At 36.4% G+C, this 20,976-nt stretch overlaps 1 protein-coding gene and 1 non-coding gene across 3 annotated transcripts in view; both read right to left on the reverse strand.

Moving 5' to 3' along the window:
- ARHGAP24 (Rho GTPase activating protein 24) overlaps window positions 1–20,976 on the reverse strand; it is a 542,367-nt gene that overhangs the window by 404,778 nt on the left and 116,613 nt on the right. The window lies entirely within an intron of this gene.
- LOC132223876 (U6 spliceosomal RNA) lies at window positions 3,935–4,038 on the reverse strand. Its single transcript, XR_009450544.1, has one exon. It is a non-coding gene; the product is annotated as a U6 spliceosomal RNA (small nuclear RNA).

The raw sequence follows: 20,976 nt of genomic DNA on the forward strand, positions 1-20,976 counted from the left end.
AGGACATTTCTTCAATAACCACAATTATTTACCTAATTTAGAACTTAATATTCTAAATATTCAAATAATTTCAGGCTTGATCTGGCTTTCTCTCTCTCTGCCCCGCTCCCTTTCCTCCGGCAGGCGCCGAGGGACAGCTGTGTGAGCACACAGGGGAAAGGTGCTCCCTGCAAGCCACAAAGATCCTCACCAGAGCCTGACCTGCTGGCCCCTCAATCTAAACCTCCAGCCTCCAGAACTGTAAGCAAAAACGTGCTTGTCATTTATGCCACCCAGTCCATATGCCCTATGTTATGGCAGCCAGAATAGATGATGGCAATGCACATCTACAGAAGAGATGTATAAGAAAAAATTAAAAGAACCAAGTCTTAGAAGCTTGTTGTAAGGTAACTGCTACCTAAAAAAAGCTGGTAAGTGAAGAACAGTTCACTTTCTGTCCTCACTCTCGACCATATCACCTTTTCATTTGAAGAATGAATCGAACCGCGGTGCCTACAGGGCATAAGCACTCTAGGTCTGATATTGCAGAGGCTCCGGTGGAAATTGTCTTAGCTGCAAGACCAGTTCCAGGAGCTTAAATCTGTTTTCAGGATGCAATTGTATTTCTTGAAGCACCTTGGGCTGCCTCACATGGTTGGTTGCTCTCACTGGCAGGATTTCATGGTTAACTTTTTTTTTTAAAGTTCATTCCTTTTATATTTACTTTTTTAATTTTATTTTTCAATTACATTTTACATTCAATATTATTTTGTAATTGTTTCAGATGTACAGCATAGTAGGTAGGCAATCATATACTCTACAAAGTGTTCCCTCTGATATTTCAAGTACCCAGCCGGCACCATACATAGTTATTGTAATATTATTGACTATATTCCCTATACTGGGCTTTACATCCCTGACAATTTAGTGACTATGAATTTATAATTCTTAATCTCTTCACATTTTTTACTGGGCCTTCCAATCCCTCTTCCCTCCTGCTATCATCACTCTGGTCTCTGTATCTATGAGTCTGTTTAAATTTTTTCTGTTTATTCTGATTTTTATATTCCACATATAAGTGAAATCATATGGTATTTGTCTTTGACTGGCTTATTTCACTCAGCATAATATCCTCTAGGTCTAGCCCTGCTGTAGCAAATGGTAAGATTTCATTCTTTTTATGGGCAAGTAACATTCCATTGTATACATTTACCACAGATTTTTTATTTATCCTTCAGCTCCTATACAAAAGCTTCTCTAGTGCCACTGCTATCCCCTACCTAGACATTCCCCTTCCATGAGAACATTATCATTACGGACATCATCTTTATCATCTGGCCATATGCTTATTACTTTACAGTTTTCTATACCATAATTTATTGATGATAAGTGCTCCCTGGAACCCCCCAAACTAACCAGGATATATTGAATACACAAAGGTTTGTTGAATAATTGTGAATGAGGGAAAGAAGGAAGGAAGGAAGGAAGGAAGGAAGGAAGGAAGGAAGGAAGGAAGGAAGGAAGGAAGGAAGGAAGGAAGGGAAAAATACATTAGTCAGTCTTTGGGGCCTACTAGAATTGACCCCAGAAGCCTGAAGGTTCCCAAAGTACAGTGCAAAAAGTCCTAAATATTTTATAATTAGACAGCAATGAAAGTACTTCAGTCCAAATTCTAACACCTTAACCTAATCCTTTCAGCTTTTAGCAGATGAAAACTAAATTGAAATTCAGAAACTACTGAGTTTCTGTCTCACTGATGATGCTAGCCTTACTCATAATTTGAGTTAAAAATAAACTATTTTTCTAAACCTAAAGAGATTAAGTGTGAAGAGAACAGAGGAATTGAGTAAAGTACAGTTTAAAGCAGTCACGAGAAGAGCACACCTGGGGGAACGTTAACAGTAATAATTCTTATAAATGTGCAGTTATTTTCCTGAGGAAACACTAAATATCCTGTTGCTTGATTCATTTGAAACTATATTGTCCAAAACATCAGGGAATAGAAAATTATGTGTATGTTGGGGTGAATCAGGAATGCCAATTCACATTTTATATTTTAAGCTTCAATATTTTCCATATTCATTTGGTAAGAAATCAGAATGACTTACTGGGATTAGTTATCTAAAAGAAAACTTCTTTTATGCATTTACTTTGTTTTTGTTGTACATAAAATGCCTCATACTTTATAAGGAGGATCTTCTCCCTCTTAAGAAGATTTTCATTCAATAAGGAGAAAAGTATTTTAATATATACTGATAGGTTCCCCACCACCACATCACTATGAGACGCAGGAGTAAAAAAGAGAACTACTGGAGTTCCCAATGCTGACAACCTGAGTAGGAACAAAAATCAAATCAAAACACTTTACCATTGATAGGATGCAGAGAGAACTGGTAGACACATGGATAGTACTGCTGATCTGCAAGCTCCTGTCAGACATTGTTAATTAATCACAGTTCTTTTCCTGCAGAACCTAAATACACTCCCAGATGCTGTCTCAATACTGCAACTCTAAACAGTCACATCAATCACGTAGGAAAAGGAGAGGGATACAGTTTGTTACTTCAATTGTATAAACAAACCAAGAACTAATATAAAGTAGAAACTCATGTACTTCCTAAGAGAGAATACCATTTGTAATGGGGAAAGAAGAGAAAATCAGCTCTTTTTTCTTTCTTTCTTAAATTGAGGTAAAATTGACATAACATTACACATACAAATGTATAACCATTACAGTGTAATGATTACACATTTATATATGCAGTTATTCACCAAATAACAACAGGGATACATTCTGAGAAATGAATCATCGGGCATTTTGTGTTTGCACGAACATCATAGGGTACACTTACACAAACCTAGATGGTAGAGCCTAGTTCACACCTGGCTTCCTGGTATAGCCTATTGCTACTGGATTACAAACCTGCACAGCATGTTACTGTACAAAACTACACAAGATGAAACCAAGCACAAGAAAAAAATGAAGCAATCAAGAAAAATGGGAACATAAGATGTATGAGGTTACTGCCAGCACGACACAGCATACTTTTTTACAATTAGTAGAGAGTGCACTCTAAAATAATGATAAAAGTATAGTATAGAAAATACAGAAGCCAGTAACATAGTTGTTATCATTGTCAAGTATTATGTACCGTGCATAATTATGTGTGCTATACTTTTATATGACTGGCATTACAGTAGGTTTCTCACCAGTATCACCACAAACATGTGTGTAATGCATTGTGGTATAATATTATGATGGTGATGCCATCACTGTAATAGTAATTTCTCAGTTCTATTATAATCTTACTAGTAGCCCTGCGCACGAATCCGTGCACCAGTAGCTCTTTGTGGGGCCTGGCCGTTCCACACCCACTGCCCAGAGGCTCTCCACAGCCCAGAGGCCCATCCATGGCCAGGCACAGAATGCTTGCTTCATCCCCAGGGCTGCTCTCCCCCTCTCTCCAGCTGCTCTGTGCCCGCTGCCCAGAGGCCCTCCACGGCCGAGGTGAAACGCTTGCCTCATCACCATGGTGATGAAGCAAGCATTCTGCCAGGCCGCTCAGGCTGCCCACTCTCAGTGGCCGCCCCCCCCCGCCACCCCCCCCCGCCCCTGGAATGGGGGACTCCGGGGGAGCTGAGAGGACTGGGTGCTGCCATTTTGTGGCTATGTGTGCCTCCATCTTTATGATGGAATGACGGTTAATTTGAATATTACCCTTTTATTAGATAGGATGGGACCACCATCCATCAGATTCATTCTTGACTAAAGTGTCATTATGTGTGCATGGCTGTATTGCAAAATGATCATCACAGTAAGTCCAGTTAAAATTTGGCACCATACACAGCTACAGATTTTTTTCTTATGATGAGAACTATCAAATTTACTTTCCTAGCTACTTTTAAATATGCAATGCAGTATTATTACCTACAGTCACCATGCTCTACATTACATAAAAATATGAAGTGCTTCATGAATTTGCCTGTCATCCTTGTATAGGGGCCATGCTAATCTTCTCTGTATTATTCCAATTTGGGTATCTGAGCAAAAAAGTCATCTCCTTTTAAAGAAGAACTAATAGTTTGCTGAGAGCTCAAAGAAGGCAACAGTCATTGCATCACAAAGAAAACAGATTTGAAGCAGAGAAAAGGAGATAGGAGTTGGATATCCCTTATTTTATTTTAATTAGTCCAATCTATTACTAGACCCTTAAAAATAAGATCAGAAACCTGATTTTATAAACATCTCAACTTTTCAGCTTTTGTGTGTCCCTCCCATCCCCTTAGTCATAGTTCAAAATTTTGTTTTGTAAAGCTGTCTCAAGAAACAAAGAAAAGAGGTTTTCCACACCTAAATCTGAAGAGTAATGGGATTATAATACCCAAAGGATGGGGAAACAAGGGCAGCAATGAAGGAGAGCTTTTGCGCACAGTGGGAGGAGTGTGTAAAAGGGGAGGGAGGGTTGCAAAGCTGAACAAGTGGAAAGCTGAGAAAGACAGTCCGGCTCAGGTGGGGAGAACCTGATCAGCTGGGTCCTCTGCTCACAGGAGAGAAATAACCTCCGGGCCTGTCACTTACAGAATTTCTCCATCTCTGTCCCCTCACGGTCACATTTTTAAGCTGAGATAAAAATGCAGACAATAGGGTGGTGAAGGCTTGGGGCAGGGCAGGAACCAGGGGTGGAAGGCAAGGGGGGAAAAGGAGGAGCTATCTGTAATACGCTCAACAATAAAGATTTTAAAAAACTTGTCTGAAATACTTTTTTGTCAAGTTACCTTTATTGTTGAACGTATTACAGATGCCCCCCCTTCTGTTTTCCCATTGACCCCCCCACCCTGCACCAGCCCTCCCAGGTTTTCATCATGTCTGTGTCCATGGCTATGCACATATGCACATAAGTTCCTCATTAATCTCCCACCCACCACTCAACCCCCGCCTTCCTTAAATATTACTTTTAATGTCAGATTCCTTTAATGAGTCCAACCCCAGAAGATCAGATATGTTGTCGATTACATTATCATTTCAAGGCTATCTATGGAGCCAGCTTTCTATTCAACCACACTTCAAAGAAAATACTTTACAAGTAGGTAACTGTGGCTGAGATAGTCATTCATCTACAATAAACTCTCAGACTTTTTCCCTCAAATGCAAGCTGTAAGGTATTTAATGATTTCCAATAAGGACTTCTTCTTTATCAATTAATCCTACAGGTTGAACATCATCAGCCTTCTTTTATAAGTTCTGGAAAATCACTTTTCACTCTAGGTATATAAATCTTGTCCTAATCACTGAACCACAGTTGATCTCCCACTGGTTTATTATATTGAAATACTGACAATACAATTCTTTCATTAGAATTTAAGGTAAGTGGGGACATGTCAAAATAACTGCAAAATCTGACTGCAATTCCCCTTTATTCAGCATCATTCCCATTATCATGCACTTTGATGTATTAAACTTTGATCTTTAGGAGGTGCCATTATTCTCATATAATTTGAACATATTATAGTTCTTCAAAATATCTAATTAGCCGAAACCGGTTTGGCTCAGTGGATAGAGCATCGGCCTGCGGACTGAAAGGTCCCAGGTTCGATTCTGGTCAAGGGCATGTACCTGGGTTGCAGGCACATCCCCAGTAGGAGATGTGCAGGAGGCAGCTGATCGATGTTTCTCTCTCATCGATGTTTCTAGCTCTCTATCTCTCTCCCTTCCTCTCTGTAAAAAATCAATAAAATATATTTTAAAAAAATATCTAATTAATACACACTTAGTTTTAGATAAACTAAACAAAAACCTAGCTTTCATGTACTTGAATATATTTACTCAGCAGTTCAATGAAAGATAAAAAATACCATACATAAAAAGACATTTTTAAAGATGTGAAGCTTGGTGGGACATATGATTTCGGCATGTCCAGAAGCCTATCTTTGGGAAACACTCTTTTGTGCCATGTTGTTTCCCTTGGTCGCACTCTCCACTGCCAGAATGTGGATCACCCATAGGTCCTGAGCCGCCTAGCAACAGTGACCAGCCCAGGGAGTGGACATGGGACTGAAGCAGTACCAAGTGGGGGCCTTTCTTAGGTCAGCTATAGAGACACATGATGGATGAGCATCTGAGGCTGAAAGCGGTCATCTCCCCTACCCAGTAGAGGAAAGCAGTCTGCAAAATGAGGCTCTTCCGAGACAAGCAGATGTGAGAGAAGAAAGGAGAGAGCTCTGGAATATCCATCCTAGGTCTAATTCCTGAAGTCCTGGCCTGTGTGTACCTTCCTTGGATCCTGTGAGATATCTTATTGTTCCCAGCAAAGTGAACAAATAAATTCCTGCTTGCTTAATCTTGTTTGAGTTACTTAATACCCTAAAGAATCTTGATACATAAAATAAAATAAAATACAAACACTTAAAAATATTTCTGAAAAAGTTTTCTTTAAAATAATAGAACTCTAGGCTTACAACACAAAGAGCTTACCCTACTTTTCATCAAACACAAAAATTAATTCAAGATGAATATTAAACCTAAATTTAAAAGCTAAAACTTCTAAAAGAAGACATAGGAAAACAAATTCACAACCTCAGGGAAGAAAGTGATTCTTTAAAAAGGATACAAAGGCCCTAGCTGGCTTGGCTCAGTAGATAGAGCATCAACCTGCGGACTGAAGGGTCGCAGGTTCGATTCTGGTCAAGGGCGTATGCCTGGGTTGTGGGCTTGATCCCCAGTAGGGGGCGTGCAGGAGGCAGCCAATCAATAATTCTCTCTCATCATTGATGTTTCTCTCTCTCTCCCTCTCCCTTCCACTCTGAAATCAATAAAAATACATTTAAAAAATAAAATAAAATAAAAAGGATACAAAAAGTAATAACTATAAAAATTTATAAATTAGACTTTATTAAAAGTAGAAATCTGTTCATCAAAAGACATCATTAAAAATTACCTTCCATTTATTTCAAGTGAATGGGCAAGCCAGACACTGTCAGAAAATATTTGCAAAGCACATATCTGCCAAAAGAATTACATCCATAATATGTAAGTGCTTCCTATGACTCAATAATACAAAGACAAAAGAAACAATTTAGAATATAGAAAAAAATCATATAGACACTTCACAAAGGAAGATATGCAAATGACCAGTTCTCATGAAAAAGTCCCAGCATCGTTATACATCAGAGAAATGTATATTATTAAGATCCAATGAGATGTAATAACATAAACATGTGAATGGTTAAAATTAAAAACAGACGGAAAACACCAAATGTTGGTGAGAAAATGGAGCAACCAGAATTTTCATACATGGCTGGTAAGAGCATAAATGGTATAACCACTTTGATAAATGGTTTGACAATATCTTGTAAAGTTGAACATATATCTGCCTATGACTTAGTAATTCCAACCATAGATGTATAAACAAGAGAAATGGAATGCATATCTTCAAAATATATTTGTACAAAAATGCTCATAGTAGTTTTATTCATATTAGCTACAACTTGAAATAGCCCAAACAGTGCCCATCAATAAGTGAATAGATGAACAAATTTAAAAACTAAAACTTCTAGGAGAAAACCATACAGCAAAATACTCCAGGGTCAATAACAAGAACCAAATTACACATGCACATAACACCACAGTTATTATGATGAGTAAAATAAACCAGATACAAGAATATAGATTTCATGATTCCATTCACATGAAGTTCTAGAATAGGCAAACCAGTCTATGGTTGTAGAAATCAGAAAAATGGCTACTCTTCAGGGGGTGGATATTGACTGGAAAGGGGCACAGGGTTCTTTCTAAGGTTATGGAAAAGCCTAGTCTCTTGATAGGACATGAGTTACATGAGTGTAGACGTTTGTCTAAACTAATTAACTATATCTCTAATTCCAATCTCAAACCACAAGACACATTCTTGTCTTCCCGTTTCCATATTTGTAACTTCCTTTTCTAATAGTGACAAACCTGGTTTTCCATTATGTTCAACATATATAGGTATTTGCTCAACTTGTAGACATTTGTCTAAACCAATAAACTATACACTTGAGATTTGCACACAAACTATGTTGTTTTAATAACTTAAAAAACCTTGGAAAATATCAAATTCTATTTAGTAGGCTTGTTTTGTACTAATTGTTATTGGCTAACAATTCTGAAATTACCTTCCATGTATTTAAAATCAAACAAATAAATATACATGTGGAATATAATGGGAAGCCAGGTTTCTCACTACTGGAAAAGGAAGTTACAAATATGGAAATGAGAAGACAAGCATGCATCTTGTGGTTTGAGATTGGAATTAGATATATCATTATGAACTTATGGCATATAACATGATGATTTGTTTTATACATACATAGTGAAGTGATGACTACAGTCAAGCTAATTTATATGTAACCTTATCATATAGTTACTATTTTTATGTGTGATGAGAGAACCTGAAATCTACTCTTAGCAAGCTCCCAGTATTCAATAAGTATTATTAACTCTAGTGATCATACTGAACATTAAATCTCTAGAATTATTCACCCTCCCTAACTGCAACATTATGTGTTTAGACCAAGATCACATGGTTTTTAACAGATAGCTACATAGGCATAGAAATAAATATAGATGTACATTTACTAATGCTGTTAACTGAGAGGCCTGGAAGTAATGGCACACCAGTAACGGTGAATAAATGCACCTAGTGTCCAAACAGTGACTTGTGAGTGCCATATGCTTTGAAATGGAAGCATGACTACTTGGATGAAAGGTTGATTCCAGAGGTTGGTCAGGAAAAGTATCAGATAATCCTAGAATAATATGTTCCAGAAAGTCAGGAAATAATAATCCTGTGGAAATATCAAAAAGATACAGAAGCTAGTTTGAAGTGGTTTTCACTGGCCAAATATGGGACAGTTTGAGAATCTGAATAAATAATGACAGTATGGGTAATAACCAAAGAATAAAAGAAAAGACTGCATCAGTTCTATTGATATAATAAATTTAAAAAAAAAGCAATTAAACTAATAGAAGACACAAGGAAGCTCTTCTTTTCAGAATGTCAAATTAATAAATATATGGAAGCAATAACAAAGTTAAAAATTATAAATGGATGCAAAAACTAGTGCTAAAATTTTGGTGGGTGAAACACATTTACATAATCTCCAAATATCTCCCCACATACTATTTAGAAAGAGTAAAAATTAACTTTACTGTGGAGAAACCTGGCAGATCCAATGCCATCCAAGTTTACATCATCAATGCTGGAATAAACTGTCATTATGTGCCTCCTGATGTCATGTTCTAAGGACACACTATCTTTCACTTCTGAGGTGGTCCTGTCAAAAATGCATAACCTGAACCTAATCGTGAGGAAACATTGCACAAACCCAAACTATTCTTCAAAAATCTCAAGGTCAAAAAGACTAAAGAAGATAAAGGACCATTCCAAATGAAAGTACAATAAAGAGACATGACAGTCAAACACAATGATTGACTCTGGCTTGGATCCTGAGCAGGGGCGGGGGGGGGGGGATTATACAGAAAGAGGGAATTATACAGAAAGAGGGAATTATTGGAAAAATTAATAAATTTTAAATATAGACTGTGGCATATAAAATATTATTGTATCAGTGTCAAATTTTCTCATTTTGATCACTGATAACTGCAGTTATGTGACAGTGTATTCGTTCTTAGGAAATGCACACTCTAGTGTTTACAAAGGGGCAAGATGTCTCTAAACAATTCAGGGGGGGAAAAGCATGATAAACAGACAGGTGTATAGCTAGAATGATCAAGCAAATGGAACAGGATGTAAACAACTGGTGAATCTGGGTAAAGGGGGTTTAAGAGTCCCAGGTGATATTCTTTTAACTTTCCTATAAATGTGATCGCATTTCCAAATAAAGTGTTACAGAACACATCTGGCTTCTTGTAAGATGACACAAAGGAGAAGCAAGTTCTGTTCACTGGACCACCACCAGTAGGTTTCACATAGGCCACTGTGATGGAAAGGGTACTACACTAGAAGTTAGCAAACAGAGCTCTGGAACTGAACAGTTATCTGACCTGGAGAGTCATTTATTTTTTGGCCTCATAACTCTGAGCCCCTAAAATAAAGAGGTTAAATAACTATTTGATGTCTAAGATTTCTGCTAATTCTAAAATGTTGTGATTCTTAGAAATTCTTAGCATTTACTTCCAGAGGTAACATGATTAGTAGGAAGCTTTCCTAGTTGTTACTGTTAAGACTGCTAAAGGTAAAAGGATGGTGATAGAGCAGAAGTTTTGTTCCATTCCTGGCCCTTGTTATTGAATTGCCATGCCATTTTAGTTTTATTCTTTAAAAATGTCATGCCTTAATTTAAAGAGTATAAAAGCCATTAAATACCATCAAAAATCTATATTTAACCTTCTCCATGCTTTTAGATAGAAATATGATTTTTTACTTGTTTAATAAATAATATATAGTGTTTACTATGTGCTCACTATTCTGATATATATGTATATACACACATGTGGATATGTGCATATATATATATATATATATATGTATATATATATATATATATATATATATATATATATATATACACAGATGTACTAGTCATAAAAACTCTATGAAGTATGATTATTATCCAGCTTATAGATGGGAAAACTAAAGTATCAAAAGGTAGCTATAGTCCTACTGCCAATAAGTGGCTGTTTAAAAACAACCATGCATTCAAATCAAGGCAGTGTGTCTGCAGAGGCTGTGTCCTTAACCATTGCTCTACATGGTCTCTCCATTATCATGTGAAAATAAACTCTAGCATAGAATAGCCAATGCATTCAAAAATTCCATGAGAAACAAAGTAATCCTGAATTATAAACCTATTTATGCTTTATGTTGCATATATATATAGCCTCAGTTTCCAGATCTATCACTAATATATTCCTATTTGGATATTTATGCACACATGTTCTGTTCTGAGTTTTTACTTTAAATTCTGAAACTTGCAGACCCTTCTATGTGAGACATTAGCGACATTAATTTGCTACCCCTTCCCTTCAGCAGCTTGAAAGTAGTCAGGTGAGAGAGCTCAGAAGCTGCTGCTGGTCCGTCCTTGGCAGAGGCCAGCAAATAAAGCAGCCAGGCTGCAGCACACTCAGTATTCTCAGCCCGGGGAAAAGGAGTCGCATGTGCTTGGTCTTTACACAGAGAACATTTGCAGTGAAAGTGACAAATTCCGTGTTCCCTTTAAAAAAAGAAACTATCCAGCACTATGTCATTTTAGTTGGAAAAGAACAAAGTTATAATTCCTAAGGATTTTATCACAGTAGAGCTAACACATCTCCCCTCTCTCAGGTGCCAATATCTGTAGCCACCAGTTTAGCTCACTTAGGCCTCCCCAGATGCTGTGAATTACTCATGCAAATCCCAAACTCATCTTTTTTTAAATATATTTTATTGATTTTTTTTACAGAGAGGAAGGGAGAGGGATAGAGAGAAACATCGATCAGCTGCCTCCTGCACATCTCCCACTGGGGATGTGCCCGCAACCCAGGTACATGCCCTTGACCTGAATCGAACCTGGGACCCTTCAGTCCGCAGGCCGACGCTCTATCCACTGAGCCAAACCAGTTAGGGCTCCAAACTCATCTTTCATGAGTCCTAGATTGGGGATAAGAGATAAAGCTGGACAACCGTTAAGAAAGGGTGCTTTTAACTGACAATAGAATTACCCAAGAGATATAAAAGATGGGACTTATGATAAGAGAAAGAATTAGAATCCATCATATTTTAATATGTCTAACACATTACCTTGCAAAACACATAATAATCAGCAACATTTATACACAGAGCTTCTCATAAATTGCATATACATAATCTGAATTTCATAAATTCCATATAATCCATATAATTCCATATGTATACAGAATCCACGGTCTAAGATGACGTGCTCAAGTCATAAACCTAGCAAGTATCTGAGCTGGTATTTTTTTTTAATCTGGATCCTAAAGTGTTGCTTTTCTTTCTTTTCCTTTTCATACCCACTGAATTATACTGCCTGATACTTATACCATTACCTGATATAGACTACTATCTTATAACTACTAGCATTCCCCCCAATGAAGGAATGAATGAAGTAATAATGGAACCAAGAGTAAGCACTTAAATATTTATTATAGCTTAACACTATTACAAAAATGTGTAAGGAAAAATGAATAGGCAATTGAAAAAATACTTTAACAGTACTTATTTTTCATAGAGTTGCTTTAGGATTTAAACATAAAATTGAGGCATTACATGAAGGGTCACTTATAAAAATTCAAGCATTAGAACAGCTTAATTACAATCTTAGAGTGAAAAGAAAAATAAAATATTTTAAGAATTGTAGGAAAATTCTGCTTTCTAACACGGTTATGAAATGTCACACTCAGGTTAATGAGAAGTCTAGCAATGGTGTCTTTTATAATATGAACAGATGGCCAATTTCCAATTAATTAGAAAAAATTGTATTTATCACCAAAACTATAATCAACAAAATTAAAACTTGCTTTGAGATTCAGAAGCCATTCAGGATCCTGTAATGCTGTAATCAGTATTTTTGTCATTTACAAAACACCAACTAATCCAGATTTAATCACCATTCTCTCTTTCCCAGCTGTACCAACAGTTGATGATATCATTCTTTCTAATCCCACAACTAAAATATTCTACTTTTCTAGCCTCTTCATTCCCTCCATCATAGCTAGCTTTGTTCTATCCTCACTACCACCCCTTTGCCTCACAACTAGATCATGACTTCATTCTAAGCCACAGTGTCATGCTTCTAAGGCCCCCTCTCTCAATGCTACTGCCAGACTGTACATTGTTTTATATAGTCCAGAACCTTAAATAGCTGCCAACTGCACAGCACATCATTTTAAGAACTTAGCCTAATTTTCAAGGTGTCATAATCTAACCCCGTTTACCTTTCCAAATTATTGTTGATTACTACCCTAACAAGCACCCATGAAGGAATCATCCAAATCTGTGTACTCAATTTAACCAAACATGCAGTGCTTATTCTTACCTCTTTCTTCTTAGAAATTACTACAACTAAAATCATCATCATCACCATCATCACCATCATCATCAAAAGCAAACATGTAAATTACATATTCTGCACCAGGAAATGTCATAAGTGCTTTAGACATTTTAGCTCACATAATCTCTGCAATAACCTTGTGAAAAGATGATATTTTAATCATTCTCATTTTGCAGAAGGTCCAAGGCAGTCAAGTAAGTCATGCAAGTTCACACCGCTAGTAAATTGTAGAGCCAGAATTCAAATCAGCAGTTTGATTCAAGATTCTATATTCAACCACTACCTGTATGGCTCTCGATTACCAAGGAATACAATTTCTTTATTGTCAACCACATAATCAGCTATGAATGTCACATATGCTCCTTTATCTTCTTAATAAGTTATGAAATTGCCCATGTTTTATTTCTTTGAGGAGCCGGAGCCCCAAATAAGTGTCTCTAAGGAAGAGCATGTTATTCAAAAAGTAAATATTATAAAAGGCAAAGACTCAAGAAATATGTTTAGTCAAAAATGTATAGAATTAGATCTCCTGTCACCAACAAAGTCCTCTGAGCCAGGACTTCCTGCAACAAGAGTGTGAGAGAATATAGCCTGGAGCGTGAGCTGGCAGAGCTGCTTGCACATTTCTCACCAGAGGCTGCGGGGCAGCTCTGCTTGCAGAAAAGGCCAGAGAGTCCTAAAACTTGCTTCGAAGCTATAGTTGCCCAACAAGTATACTTATTTAGATTAGAAGTGGTAAATCAATAAAAATATCTATCTACTGACTGATATAAAATATTTATTGTAAAATTTGAATATTTACAATAACAGAGTGAGTCCATACATTTTTTACTTCTATTATGCTTTCGAAAGACTTTATTAAGTCATGGTAGCTATGACCCCAAATATCAAATCATGAAAGTTCTATCATGTATGATAAATATAATCACCTGCCCCATAGCCCCTTGATTAGATTGAGCCATACACAAAATTTCTAATATTTGATAGATTTTGACTTACAAAAATGGTAATTTTATCTGATTTTGTGAAATATAAAGTCAAAGTGGTAAAATGGAAGTAATCAGCATTGAACACAATGTATTCAAAATACATTGTTCCTTTCATTGCCTTTTGTAGACAAGTTTATTTGCACTGAAGACACAGTAATTTCCTACTTCCTTCCTTGAGAAGTGATAATAAAACTGTTGAATAAAAAATCAAATCTAAGTGTTTACATTACTACTGTTTCCTGGCCCACTTTGTACCCCAAAGTCCTAGAAAGGAGAAAGCTATGAGACTTTTATTGGGGGAAGGGAGGTTCCCCCTTAGTTATTAATGGTTACCGGGATAAAACAAAATTTGCTTTTTTCCAAAGCAGCAGGAATGATTTTTTTTTTTTGCTTAAATTTCTAAATTTATTCCTCAGGTGTACATCTTCCCTAAATAATTAATCCACCTGTCAGACCTGGGGCACACATCTGCACCTTTAAGGGAGTACCTCTTCATCAGAAGTCACTGGGGGAAAACCCTGACACCAAAGTGCAAGTGAAATGTTATTAAGTTACTGGCACACACCACAACCTGTGCTTTCTTTGAATATATTTGAATGGCTATTTATAAAGTTCTCAATGCCCAAATTGTAAATAAATCTCTAGGGGTACAAGTTCAACAATTAAAATATTTTCCCCTTAGTGACATGCTAGCTACTAATGGCCAGGTAGTATCTCAGTTTGTGGCAAAGCATACTTAGTGATGCCCAGAGTTCATCACAATCTTGAAGAAAGTTTTCTGCAATTGTAGATGCCACAGGTAAACATGGGCACAAGAAGTACTTAAGAACTCAAATAAACAATACTTTTCCTAGATATTAGAACCCAGTTTACCCTAGTAATACTTTCAACTTTTAGGTAGAAGAACATCATTTTCCTCTACAGGAATATCTTGGCTCTACATGGAGTTTTACAGTTGAATACGTTTTTGTTCATATTCTTTCACACCAAAGTCCTATATTCCCTTCCATTGCCCAAAATAAACACTTTCTGCCCTGGAGTAGAGTTAATAATCAAAAGAGGAAGGAAAAATAAAAGATTCTTGGAGCAGGAATGTCTGGATACAAAAGAGGAGACATTACATTAATACCAGTAGTTGATATGTTTCTCTTTGTGTCTTAGGCCTGATCTTTATCTTAGCAACCAGATGAAAAACTCCTCAAGGTCAAGAATTGTGTCCTATAATCCCTGAATGCATAGCTCAGAATTGAACATGAAGTGGATACTCAGTATGTGCCTATCTAATGATTGAAATGTAAATGATAAAAAGGCTATTAAACAACAGTAGATACAGAGAATCTAACATAGCATATTAATCAGAAAAGATAATTTTCCTTCTCTGGATTAATTTTTCTTGAACAAAGTGGTAAAAAATAATGAGACTCTTTCTCACAAAATGTGCTTGGAGAACCATGGCCTCCTATATTGCCCATAATAGGAATGCAGTAAATTCTTGTGGTTTTGAACATTGATTTTCGATAAAGCACTGTGTAAAATTACCTATGACCTAAAATGTTCACAAAATATATTTTTAGTGAGAACTTATAAATATTCATGCACACACATCTCAGTGAGTGTGTACGCACACATGCATATTTTCTAAGTTACAAAAAGGCACTATCCTTCAAATTTCATCAGCCAAGTTATACATTAATAATAACTTATCATGGACAGATTTATCAAAAGGCAATTGTTCCTGACTATTCCTCATTTTTCTTCAACATCTTAATTAAGTTCACAAAATTTATCCAAAGTCTAACATTATAAAGAAATATTGTTTGTCATAGCTGTCATAGACACTATTACTTAGCAAAATGGCTGTAGTTTTGATATCTAAACATTAATTTTTCTTTCTGATCAAAAGCTCCCACACCTGCTTTTGTTTACAACTAAAATCAATGAAACAGTAATCTATTATAATTAGGTAGATATGTTGATCAGAGTTGACTTAGTAATAAAAAGGTATTTGAAACAGACTTGAAAACAAAATAAGAAGGACCATTCAAGATAATCATGATACCAGTATATTTTCAGTAATATGTAATTATATCATTTAGAGAAATAATGTTCATCAATAACATATACACCATCTTTGTTTGGTATGTATGGCTTGTATAGTAAGTATTTGAGGGTGCTAAACAAAATAATGGTAGCATATTATCTGATGTATCCTGATGTCCTATACTAAGGATACAGTGTAGGGATTCTATAGGAGGGATGGAAATATTGAAACACTCCTGGACACCTCAGCTATCATGACACAACAACTGAACTCCCAAACAAGGCAAAGGTCATCTGGAAATAAAATAATTTATAGGTGATGCAATGATCTTCAAGGATTTGTCCAAATAACTGGAGAATAAAACATTAACTTCCTCAAGGAAGCATTTGCTAATCTCCCTGATAAAGTTTTAAGTATTTATAGCACAATATATATCTCTCCTGTGACACCACAAATATAATTTTATATTTACTTGTGCGGTTCTTTTAGTAATGTCTAGTTGCCCAAGTAAAGTCACCTTAAGTTCTCTGAGTAATTTCCATGTCCTTTTTGTGTGTGTAGGAGTAAGGGTCATAGTTGTATTACTTCAATGGAAACAGTGCCTGGCACATAAGAGACAGTCAACAAATAATACTGTCAAATTTGTTGAATGAATAAAACACAGGTGAATGTTGAATACTAGAAGTGTAAAGTAAGTTATGGTATACATGCTACAATTAACATCATGAAACACAAGTAATCACCAAGTGGGAAGCCTGAAAATAGATCCCTTCCTATTCTCAATATTCATGACTTGAGCAATGGGAGAATGCATGGAAGAGACGGTTAACGAATCAGAAGAACACTCAACCTTTAGGGCAGGGGTATAAAGGAAGTCAAGGAGAAAAAAAACTGTCAAGCGTGAGTGATGCACCAAGACTAAGTAGGTGGGAAACCGAAGAGGGTCCATCAAGTGTGATTGGAGGTGACTAAAGAGTTTAAGCAGAAAGTGTTTCAAAGTGATAGAAACAATTAAAATGGAAATGGGGAAAAATAGGCTGGTGACTAAGGACTAGCAAGTTTACTCTGCCAAGAAAATCAGTAGTGAAGAAAATAGAAAAATAAAGCCATGGGTTTATTAAACTGTATAAGGGACTGAGAGATATTCATAGATAGACAGACAACAAACTATCATAGAAGCTTTCTGTAAACTCTATCAATCTTTTCTGGGGGACTGAGGGTAGGTGAGAGAAGAGAGATAATGAAGAATTTGATGGACAATAGGAAGAGCTCTGTGAGTCAGATGTGACAACATTTTTCTTTGGAACTGACTGTTCATCACAAACAAATCTCATCTCTTCTTCTGAGTTTTTATGGGTTTCTTTGTTATAATCATCACTAGATTGTCAACTAAGGTAATCAGGAGACTCATTTATATCTAAATCTCTCTGAGCCCTTCCTGACTTTCATTCAGTATGTGTGCTACCAATAGCATGGTAATTGTCAGCTTCTACATTCTTAAGTATTTACCACATACCTGATTCCCACATTTCAATTAGTAGTGTTGTATTTAACTTGAATGTGTACTATTCATACATAAGTAGAAAAAAATACTTTGTGTCTAACTTGCAACAGTGAGGAATAACTTAGATACTATAAATTTTTACCAATACTTTAGCATTTTTTGGTTACCTTCTTCTCTTTAACAAAAATGATATAATTTATTTACCATTTATTAAAATCAATAAAAATAAATGGAACTATATAAATAATGCATTTTTTGCCTCTAAACATTACATGTGAAAGTCTATCAGTATTTAAATTTGAGGCATTTTATACTTTTATTTGCAATGAACTCAAGGAAATAACAATTTGGAGTGACCTGGACTGTGTGTGTTCCACACACTTCAACTCCTTCTCTTGAGAGACATTCAGATCCACTTAATGAATGCAAAGCTTTAGGGAGGTTCTTGTCTTTGACTTGAAAATATGGCCAACAGAAGCCCAGCAGATATTAGCTGGGTGTGTTTTGAACTGGAGGGAGAACAATCAGAGTCCGTTTATTCAGTCACTTTCATCTAATGCCCAGAGGCCACTACTAGTGATTGGTAGATTAGGTTAGAAATGTAGAGAAGTCAAAAGGTCTGATTCCACTAATGTCACATATGTCTGAAACTGGCAACTGGAGGCTTTGTACACATAATGGTATCAATTGCTAAGCATTCGGATAATATGAGGACCAGCTAGTACACCCTTTTCCACTGAGCATTCTGGGCTTTAAGACTTTTCACTAATTTTTTATTGTCACCTTCTTTTAACCCTCACATATTTCTATCCCTTAGTTTTCTCCAAATGGCCAGCTGCCCTCTGCCTGTAACCAGGCAAATCTGTTACCGCATCAGTTCCTTTTGTTCTCCCCAACCACAGTCCTCCTGCTAGAGGAGGAGGCAAGAGGGAAGACCTCAGTGGTCTCACAGACAGACTTGCTTGAGAATTCCAGCCCAGCCACTTCCTAGTTCTGCAAACTTAAGGAAATTATTAATAATAACCAATTATTAATGCCTTAAAGCCTAAGTTATTAATTATTCATAACTTTAGAAAGTTATTTTTAAAACCAAACTTGCTGATTATTGTGTGATTTGCATGAAACTAGGTGCATTAAAACCTAAAAATAAAAACACCTAAATTAATGAAGTACAGTCAATCATCTGTACTTTTCTTCTTCCTTTGGTGTCTTTTTCAAGTTTCTTCAAATTTACCTACTATGACTGGCAAAGCTTTCCATTTCCACATCTAATTATCTATATCTATATCTTTTTTTTTATTAGTTAAGGTATTACAAATGTGTCCTCATTCCCCCCATTAACCCCCAACCTCCCCCCAAACACACAAACTCATGCTCCCATCCCCCCGTTGTCCATGTCCATTGGTTTGGCTTATATACATGTATACAAGTCCTTCTGTTGATCTCTTCCCCTTACCCCCGCCCTCCCCTACTTTCCTTCTGGGGATTGATAACCTGATTGCTGTTTCTCAGTCTTTGGGTCTGTCCCTTTTCATCAGTCTATGTTGTTCTCTATAATCCACAAATGAGTGAGATCATGTGGTATTTATCTTTCTCTGACTGGCTTATTTCACTTAGCATAATGCTCTCCAGTTCCATCCATGCTGTTGCAAAAGGCAAGAGTTCCTTTTTTTTTTTTTACCGCAGCATAGTATTCCATTGTGTATATGTACCACAGTTTTCTAATCCACTCATCTGCTGATGGGCACTTAGGCTGTTTCCAAATCTTAGCTATGGTGAATTGTGCTGCTATGAACATAGGGGTGCATATATCCTTTCTAATTGGCGTTTCTGGTTTCTTGGGATATATTCCTAGTAGTGGGATCACTGGGTCAAATGGGAGTTCCATTTTTAGTCTTCTGAGGTAGCTCCATACTGTTCTCCACAGTGGCTGCACCAGTCTGCATTCCCACCAGCAGTGCAGAAGGGTTCCTTTTTCTCCACATCCTCTCCAACACTTGTTGTTTGTTGATTTGTTGATGATAGCCATTCTGACAGGTGTGAGATGATAACGCATTGTCGTTTTGATTTGCATCTCTCGTATAATTAGTGACTTTGAGCAGGTTTTCATATGTCTTTCGGCCTTCTGTATGTCCTCTTTCGAAAAGTGTCTATCTATGTCCGTTGCCCATTTTTTGATTGGATTGTTTATCTTCCTTTTGTTAAGAACAGACATATAGATCAATGGAATAGAATAGAGACCCCAGAAATCGACCCACACCACTATGCCCAATTAATATTCGACAAAGGAGGCAAGAGCATACAATGGAGTCAAGACAGTCTTTTCAATAAATGGTGTTGGGAAAATTGAACAGATACATGCAAAAGGATGAAACTAGATCACCAACTCACACCATACACAAAAATAAACTCAAAATGGATAAAAGACTTAAACGTAAGACGGGAAACCATAAAAATACTAGAGGAATCCACAGGCAGCGAAATCGCAAACATATGCCGAAGAAATTTCTTCTCTGATAATGCTCCTAGGGCAATGGAAACTAAAGAGAAAATAAACAAATGGGACTACATCAAAATAAAAAGCTTTTGTACAGCAAAGGAAACCATCAACAAAACAACAAGAAGACCCACTACATGGGAGAACATATTTACCAATGATACCACCGATAAGGGTTTAATTTCCAACATTATATCTTATCTATATCTATATCTGTATCTATATTTGTATCTATATCTACATCTACATCTACATCTACACCTACACCTACACCTACACCTACACCTATACCTATACCTATACCTATACCTATACCTATACCTATACCTATACCTATACCTATACCTATACCTATATCCTTATATCTATCCTCTGCTATGACCTACATTCTAGCTTCACATACTTCCCTGGACTAGTTCTATCTGCATCAGATCACTCCACTCATTTCCTTGTCCATGACTTGCAGATTTCTCATCCCCTAATGACTAAGCTCTCATGTACATGTTCAGCAAACTCAGTGCTGTATTGGAAAAAAGTATCTTAACTAAAGTTGTGATGCTCCTGTACATCTTCTGGCTCCTTGGAAGAGAACAACTTAACATAGGCTAGTTATTTAGTTAAAATCTAAGCGTTTTGAATTAGTGATTATCATAATGCATTCTAGTATATCTAGTGGGGTTTTATTGCATTTGACTGTACACTGATTTTATGTGTGTAATATTTACAATCACATAACAATCATATCTACAACACAAAATTTTCTAATGACATCATCCTGATTTTTTCTTGTATTTGATAGCTAAAACAGAACCTGAGAGATGTATTTCAAATAATATAAATAGTACCCTCATATGCCCTCTGTGAGGGAAGATACCCCTTTCTCTATGATATAAATAATACAAAACGCTTTAGACTATAA

This window comes from Myotis daubentonii, chromosome 1, assembly GCF_963259705.1.
Source record: "Myotis daubentonii chromosome 1, mMyoDau2.1, whole genome shotgun sequence".
In the NCBI taxonomy this organism is placed as follows: domain Eukaryota; kingdom Metazoa; phylum Chordata; class Mammalia; order Chiroptera; family Vespertilionidae; genus Myotis; species Myotis daubentonii.